Raw genomic sequence first — 9,811 nt, 5'->3', positions numbered from 1 at the left:
CACACACACACACACACACATATATATATATATATATATATATATATATATATATATATATATATATATATATATATCCTTTACTGATTATACAGATATAAGATTATATCCAGCTCTGTTTTGTAAGAATTGTAATAAAGATTCTAATTATGATATTACTGTATGTGTCTTTCGGCTTTTCCCAGTTAGGGGTCACCAAAGCGGAACTCCGGTCCGCTAATGATTGGCAGTAGATTTTTACGTGCCGAGTTGCCAGCTCTGACGCACAACCTTCAATGAAGGTACGCCCGTTGATGCATGTCTCCACACAGAAGACGCTCTAGCTGAGAATCAAACAGGACAACGTCTTACTGTGAGGCGACAATGCTACACTGTGATAGAGACAAATGCTTGTTTCTCCTCATGGTGCTTCAGGAGATAATAAACAATCTGATGAGGCAAATAGTGGACATAACTCTTTTATGACACAGGAATCCTGTGCAGGTCCAAATGAATTTGCCAGCTAAACAAGAACAATTTCCACCCCAACTCCCATTCCCCCAACAGAGAAGACTAGGGGAGGAGATGGGGCAGGGTCACAGACTGCAAATGCAATTAGATCTCCAACATACTAATGATTTATTGAATTCTGATTATAAACTGCATAATTTTTGTAACCTACTCCTTTATGATAACTATAATAAACCTTAAAAAAGGTTTTATGTTTATTCCTGCTGAAAGCAGGGGTATATCAAGGTTACTGACTGAGCTCAAACTGTTTTATAGGAAGATAACTTTTTAATTTAGTTGAATTTATTATACAGAGTAATAAAGCTCACACTGATACTTTACTCTTCCTTAAATAAAGTATGAGAAATCCACCATTTCATTCAGCTATTCAGATTTTTGAAAAATTTGTGAAGATGATTTTAGAAGTTTAGCTGGAAATAGTTAATAACTTTTTAATTTGACTACAAAAGAAAGATAATTATTAATGGATCCTTCTAGAAATAAGGAAATTATAATGGAACCTGATAAATGAGGGGCTGTGGTCATTATGAATTCTAATAGATTATAGTTCAATAATTTACCTACTTTATAATGATTCTGCAAGCAAGAATAAATCCAAGAATCTTAAGTAAATATAGAGTATGCAAAATGAGTCTGCTTTCCATCTTTTGATGCAGAGGATTGTTAGCAAAAATGAGTACAGTTATCTGCTAGTGAAATCACTATATATCCCAGCTTTATTTGGTATACCTAAGAGGCATAAAACTAAGAATGACTCTACTATGAGGTCTGTTGTCACAGCTGCTTAAAATACTGAGCCTTGAGCTATTTTCTTCAATAAATTAAAGAAAATTGTTAATAAGACATATGTGCTGAAGGCTTCCTGGTACTTTCTTAATATTCTACATCATGTAATTTATGATAGACACTTTTTTGCATCTTACTATAGATATAATCCATTTATATATGCTCATATCACAAAGCTTAGGCCTTCAGGTAGTTTACCAAGAATCTTAATGATTTTAATAACATATTCAACAGGCTAATTCATATTTGATTGATTTTTTTTGGAGATTTTCCTCAAATATAATAACTTCTTTTTTGAAGATGAATATTTCAACGAGGTGACTGTCATAGCTATGGGGTTTATGCTTGTGCACCCATCTTTTTCAGTCATATAATTTTAGTCTGGGAAAAAACTCTGATGTAAATAAAAATGTTTATAGACAATATATTTTATTACAGCAGATTCTTGGATGGTATATTTTTATGGAAAGACAATTTTGAAAGATTCAAATAATTTATTGAATATATCTCTCATACAATTTCATTTCTAAAATTCACCCTTTCTACTGATAAAGATACTATAAGCTCTTTAGATAGTAGCATTTTGGAAACTTAGGAAATAAGTTTGAATCAACATTTTTCCAGAAGAGTACATTATTATTTTACCAACTGTCATCCTTATCAAAAAAAAATACAGTTAAAGGGCAACTGGTTGGTTTGTCCATGTTGATTACAAACAATGAAGTATTCAAACTGGAAGTGCATAGGGTATGTTTAAGGAAAGGGATTCCCCTATGAATTTTTTTTTTTTTGGGATGTAAGAGAAGAAGTTGAGAAGAGTAGAGATATACATTAGTGACCATTTTATGTTTCTAGCACTTTAAAGAAAATAATGATAATCCCCCCTGGCAGCATTTTTCTAACAATGTTAACAATGTTGGACAAGAGTTTAGAAACAGAAATTTAGCATTCAGCCCTGATCTTAAAAAGAAATTGTTTAAACCTTTAAAAGTTTACAGAAGGGAAAAAAATTAAAGGAGATTCATGAAAGGGACAGAAAGACAAACATTATGATAGCACTCATGAGGGTATGCTTAAATGTGGTCATTACAAATAAGGCAAATATATTAGTGATTAACCAAATGTTACACTACTAGGTTATGATAAAGTGATTGGATGTCAAGGATTTCATAATTATCAAACAGATGGAGTAGTATATTTAGTTTCCTGTTTAACATGTAAGAGCTTCTATGTTGGTAAGGTTCATAGGATAGTACTAAGCTAACTGCCCTTGTGAGCCATTTTAAGCCTAGCCAATTATCGCTTGTGAGACTCAAACCCTGCACCTTGTGTTTATAAGGCAAATACCTTAACCATTAGGCCACCCTTCCATCTCGAGAGAATTACTGCTGAAAGATGGGATATATGAACACTGCTATCATAGTAAACCTAGGAATTTGAATAGTTCTTTATACAAATATACCCTGGAGTGTAAAACATTCAAGAGGTTTATTTATTTATAAATATATATATTTTTTTGTATTCTTGAGACAGTTGAATTTGACTCCAGGGTCGGGGCATGGGAAAGTAAATTAAAATACCTACAGCTGATCTGGCAACTGAAGTTAAATGCAACAAATAAACTAGGATTCAATTACCATCACTCCATAACAAGTGTTTTAAAACTCTGTTCTGCAAAATTAACCTTAAATTCATTATTATATTTTATTAGGGATATGTTTACCAAATATTGTTATATTTTAAAATGAAATATAGTTGTATATATTTTTAAACATAATAAATTTTCAATCTGTGCAAATGGGTCCCCTTCACATTGTCAACACTACAAAATGCCCAATTTCATATGGCCGAGACCATATGATCGACATTTGAAATGCTGACAGTGTGGAACCGGCATCTCCGTACAGTGCAGAATGGAAAGATTTTCATTCCTGCACTGTAGTGAGATCTCGGAGTTGGTATATTTAAGTTACAGAGCTGTGGGGACAGAGCCCCCCACGGGGGGTGCAGGGGGGCTTGCCCCCCTGCTAGCAGTGTTTAGGTAAGTGTTTTTTGTTTTTTACTTTTGTATTTCATATGTTCGACATTTCAAATGTTGATCATATGGTCTCAGCCATATGAAATTTGGCATTTTGAAGTGTCGAACATATGAAGTAGATCCATGCAAATACATATTTATCTTACTTAGATGTTGGATATAATTTTATTTCTCTAAATTTCATACTTCATTTATTTTTATGGATACAATTTTAATTCTCTGAAAAATTAATTTTTATGTAATGGCTATTTGAATGTGCACCTTCATTAAATATATGTAATAAGCACTGCAGTTAAGGAAGTTGCTTTTTACTTGTTCTTAAGATGAGACTGTGACTTATAGCATAAAGCTTGTGAAGTAACATGGGTTGAACAGATCCTGATGAAGTCCTTCTTGAATGAAAATGCTTAAACATGTATTATTAAATAAATTATTCTGGAAGATCTGTATAGCATGCCTTTTTCTGCTTTTAATTTTAAAAGACTATTTGATCTACAAAAGGGACCCAATGAAATTAGATTCATATGTGAAACCAAGGAGAACTGCAAATTCATCTTTGTGTTAAAAACTAAGAAATGATACTCAGCAATGAGCAGAACTTGTACTAAATGGAAAAAAAACTACTTGGACCTGGTAGGGATTGCCAATTTACATGCAGATATATTTATTGTAAATTTGACTCCTGAGTTGACCATCCAAAGGCCTATGATCCCCCAATATCTACAACCACAAAGCTGTAATGTAGAGGTACAACATTTACAAATCCAATAGCCAGGTCTCCAAGATCGCAATCGGAGATACATTCCAAGGTGCACCAGTAGCAATCAATAGTCTGAAATAGTTGATTAGTTAAGCCCTTTCATCTCAAATAGAGAACTGAAACTATAAAGCAATTACCACTTTTAAAACCTAAGCACTAAGTGGATTTGGTAGATCAAATTACATCACTTCTGTTCCTTTAAGGGAGACCAAACCAATGCCCAAATGCTTAAACAAGTGTAAAAAATCTTTGTAAAAGTCAACTTACAACCAACAATAATACATCTAAAAATGCATTTAAATATTATATGCATTAATATCATTAACTATAAATACTTAAAATATTCATATTTTAATATGTATTAATAATTCATCAAAATACTTCTAATAAAAATACAAAAATGCTTCAAATATTTATAAACTTCATAAACCATTCACTGAAATTAACTCACAATGACTTAATAGAAAACTCCCTAATGTTTTGCTCCCCTTAATTTTAATACAGGTACTAGTGAGCCCACTTTATTTCATCCTGGAAGGGGAGGGGTACATGTATTTAACCTTAACTGCCAAAGCAGCTCTTTATATTCCAGCTGGATTTCCCATTGTCCCCCTTTGGATTCTGATCAATTTGTTCATTCACCCAAAACAGAAATGAGCTAGACTTGCAATATAATGCATGCTTGCTTCTTAATTATGCTCATTTAGTTATGCTTTCAGGGCCCTTTTGGTCCTTCCCACATAAGAAAAACATTCTGAACAATACGCTAAATAAGCTTCTTCTTTTGACCACAATTAAAATCTATAATTCATAATTTATAGTGAGCCCATACATACTGTGCAATTGCTCTACAAGAATAAAGTTTTTACATGCTCCTCTAGATCAGTAACCTTCCACTGAGTAGGAATAAGGTTTACCTCAGAAGAATTAGCAGCAGAGTAAAATCGGATTGGGTAACATAGAAGGTAATTTGTCTCTACAAAATTGCCCCAGAAGTCTTTCCACATTTCACTAAATGAATGTAGAATAGGTAGCATTAACAGGCTGACATAAATACATAAGCAGCCCTTTCTATATTTCCATACGCAAAATCTAGATTTATGCCTTGTGTTAGTCAATGCTGAGTTTGATATCTAGCTATCCAGAAATAAATGGTTAACAGCAAAAAATAGGTCTAGAAAATGGAGAACATTTAAACAACACTCACACAATTTATGTGCCTTAGTAATGCCAAAAAATATACAACTGATTTATTGGATGTGGGAAGCTGATGCATCATCAAGCATGTGTTTTGCTACGTTAAAGAAGAATGTGAGACAGGATAGTGTAAGACTTGTTGTGTGGGATGGGGAATACCAGAACAGTTGTTTAACTTGCAAAGAAAAAAAATGTTGTTCATATGACTAAGTCAAATATATACTTCCTTAAAATGATGTCAAAGAGGTGGGGTATAAGTGCGCCTCATCAGTTCATTTAACTTTGCTGTTTGCCAGCTCTGTGAAATGGTGAGATAACAGAATGAGTAATGAGCAGGTTATGTGGGTGGTTTGTGGTTAAGTACTGATGTAACTGGTCTGGGAGGGGAAGGAAAGGTTGGCTAGTGTTAGCTCCCACATGTGGAAGGGAGAAATTAATACAAATTCCACTACAAGCTATAAAGCGCACATGCTGTGAAATGTAGAAAGTCGGGTATGATTGCATCAGCCTGCATTGCTCTGTCTCACCGTGGGAGCTGTGCAGGCTCATACCTTTTGAAGTGCAGATGAACATTACACTATGTCTACTGCTCTTCTCAAGATGGAGTCAGTACACAATTGTTTTGAGTCCCAATGTGATGATGGCTTGCAGTCGTTAATTCTTTCATCTTCTACTCAATGTTCTCAAATTCTGAAAAGCAAGGTGAATTAACCTGTCAATGAAAACAAGGCTTGATGCAAAACCTGATGTATTAACATTCAAGATGAATTGGAAAAACATTTACAAAGTCCCCCCTGAGTTTTAGCCCTTTGTCCTCCCATTATTTTTGGTCCAGCATTTTTGAGCAAACAAGCTGAAAGTTATGTTTCATAGTAGTAGTAATGCATGCCCTTAAATCACAATAGTAAAAAGTGGGCACATAAAATGTTTTTCAAAATCTGGTTTTAAGATTGAAATTACCTTAGATCTTCAGGTAAACTTCTTTAAATACTATTTCAGATTCTGGGACAGTTAGTACAGCTGCAACATTGTTGTATGCAAGGACAAATTGTCAAGTTTTATAAATCTTCAACTGCTATCAAATAACTTGTATAGAGGTATATGACACTAGATAACATATATTCAGCATTTCTAATGAGACCTCATACCAGAAGAATGAATGACACATCCTTCATATCTCTGAGCCTTTCCCAGCTAGCATCTATAAAAACTCAATGGAATTATTATGAATCATACGGGCAGTGGACCCCGGAGCAGTGACACCGACAAAGTACTGAATGTTTCACCCAATCATCTCTCCACATGTTGTCTTTAGCTTCTCAAGGCTGATTTCTCTGCAGTAATGAGGCATCTAGTATGTTTACAAAATAATCATCTAATGGTCTTCTCAACATTCAGGTAAAATAAATTGTGTATGCTTTTGCAGGCATAAATGTACAAATTTAAACAGCATTCTTGAAATGTTCAGACATAATTTTTGGCTTTGATGCCTTACATAAATGTAGTCCATAAAACTTGTCCTGTCAGTTTAAGACACACTCAGCCTATACCAATACAGAAACATGCACTAGTCTGGGAGCAATTGTATCATTACAGTATGGAGGGATCATTTGCTAAGCTGTAAACATTTTTTATCTATATAAACCAAACCAGACTGTCTTCCTTCCCACATCTCTATGTCTTAACACAACAGACATGCAGAATATACTCAAAGGGAAAACATAATTATATTTCTCAAGTTTAAAATATCTGTTATACTTGGCATGGAAGAGTGTTCTGAGGAATTCATAATTTGGAATGAAACAAAAACTGGCAGGACTTTGACACCTTTCCATCTATAATATACACAAACATGAATGACAATATGTGAGATAAAGAAATGTGCATCCATTAGTCAATAATAATAATAATAATAATAATAATTATAATAATGATATATAAAAGAGTGTTCAGCCTTGTTGTAGTCCACAACCATGCTTTTCTACTGAAAATATCTAAAGATCTGTATCTAATATATCATGTTATGCATTTGTTCAATAATTTGTCAAAGACAGTTTTTAGACAATTTTTAAATAAACATTATTATTTATATATTTATTTACGCATTTATTTAACACAACCCTTGATGGTATTTTCCACATATATATTATATATATATATATATATATATATATATATATATATATATATATATATACACACACACACATACACTGTGTAGATAGTATTGATACATGTTGAATTAATTTGTTTGATCTCCACTGGATATTTTACATCACATGATTTGTTCAACTAGCTATTTAAACTTCAAATGTATAGAATATGGTTCTGATGAAGCCCTACTGATTCTTAGGGACAAAAGTGCTTAACCATTTCTTACTTTTAGTTTATCAGACAGATTCAATAAAGCCTACCACTGCACATACAGTAGCATACTGTTTTCAGTTCAATAAGCAACTCTACACTGTGTGTAAAGCCGCGCAAACAAGGTATGTACCATGGAATGCAAATTACTGCAAAAGCAGCTGAACTATATACTAATCAACAATCCAAGATGGAGGAGCTATTCAACAAGTTATAAAGCAACCCTGTAGACTCAGTGCTGTTTTTCCCTGCAAATTCCAAAACATATTGGAATACAGCCACAGAAAGTAGTCTACACAGAAGCAATGTTAGGGGCTGCTATTGCTTTAATTCAGGTGTATGTGCAACAGGCTGAAGTCTATGCTGCTGATGCTGCCAATAGACCAATGCAAAGAAGGAAAATAGTTTTCAGATCTCTGGATAACTTATCACAATCTGCATGATGTGGAAATTGTAGAGCACTACAGGGTGGATAGAGATGCACTACATTAACTCTGCAACCGCTGTGGTCCTCAAATCAGAGCCAGGAAAAACCGAGGCAAACCCATCCCAGTGGAGACAAAGGTATGTGTAGCACTTAGAATTTTAGCTACAGGTACCTTTCAGAGACCAACAGGGGGCATGCTGAGGGTGTCACAGGCATCAGCATCCAGGATCCTCCATCAATTCCTGAATGCTATCCTACAACATGCTAGTGACCACATACATTTTCCCCATACTCATGAGGATAGGGTCAGAAATATACAGGAGTTATACCCTGTAGCACACTACCTTGAAGTACTGGGTGCCATAGATTGCACTCATGTAGAAATTAAGGCAACACCCGGGGTACAGGAAGGTTCTACATTAATAGAAAGGGCTTCCACTTTAGTAACTGCTGAGTCATGTGTAATGCCAAGGGAATCATCTTGAATGTGTGTGCTGGCAACTCAGGCATCTACCATGACTCACATATTTGGCACACTTCCCAACTGTATCAGATGTTCATTAGGTGGAATATCTCACATGGTCATTTACTGGGTGATGCAGGTTATGCTCTGGAACTGTGACTGATGACACCCATCAGAAATGTGCACACACCTGCTGAAGAATGCCATAATGAGGCACAAACTCAAACTAGAAATATCACAGAACATGTGTTTGGGCTGCTAAAGTCACAGTTCTAGTGTCTAGATACATCTGGGGGAGCACTGCAGTACAATCCATGAACATGTACTGAAATATTCACAGTATGTGCCATGCTACACACCATCATCTTGAGAAAATAGCTTCAGCAGGATCAGCAAGGGGAAGGGGCACATATACCACCACCAATGGCAAGGTTATTACAGCCACATGGAAGTGAGTAGTCAGAGGGGGAAGCAGCAGCTGTTGTGGGTCTAGGCAGATGTAGATATGCTCAATATTCCCTTACATTGGCTAAGAAATGATGCATATCACATTCACTCGCCACCTTAATGCCTAAAACCTTTCTCCTATGCACATACATATAGTAACATTGATGCCAGGCAACTCACACAACCTTTACATACCCACGTATTGGCTGTGTATACTTGTATCAGACAGAGTCAGCCCTGAACCAAAAGTGTTGTAACTGCTGATTTACAAGGTGAATGTTGAACCTGGAGTGTACTGTGTAATAATATGAATGACTGGCATATCCTTGCATGTTGTTACTTGGTAGTTAGTGTACGCAAGTAAAAGTGGGAGATTTGTACAGAAATGAATTAACATGTGACTGCAGAGACTTATTTGACTTATATGTGTCCATTATTAAGTAGAAGGCTTCAGGCATCAAAGATTCACACAATCATACCTCTCAAAAATAGTGATGGTCACTGCATGTCTTCAGTTCAGCTTCACATGTTTGTACTGGAAAATCATTAAAGGGAGAAGTTAGAAAGTAATGACACACATTTCAGTTTCAGACTTTACAATCCTCACAAGAGCATTAACAATTTATATGAATGTAAATTTACATGTGTCACAAGTGATAATTCAAAAAGGTGTTTGGAAAACAATAAAGATGGAAAAATGGTGATGCTATCAACTGTCTAATTTGTTAATACCAATGTAAGTAAAAGGTACAATTACCAGTTCCACATAACAAATACAGATATACTAAGCACTAAGTCATCTATGGTCCCTGAGCATCA

This window comes from Protopterus annectens, chromosome 8.part1, assembly GCF_019279795.1.
Source record: "Protopterus annectens isolate FY-2018-M chromosome 8.part1, PAN1.0, whole genome shotgun sequence".
In the NCBI taxonomy this organism is placed as follows: Eukaryota; Metazoa; Chordata; order Ceratodontiformes; family Protopteridae; genus Protopterus; species Protopterus annectens.
Note: the sequence above shows the minus strand (reverse complement) of the source record.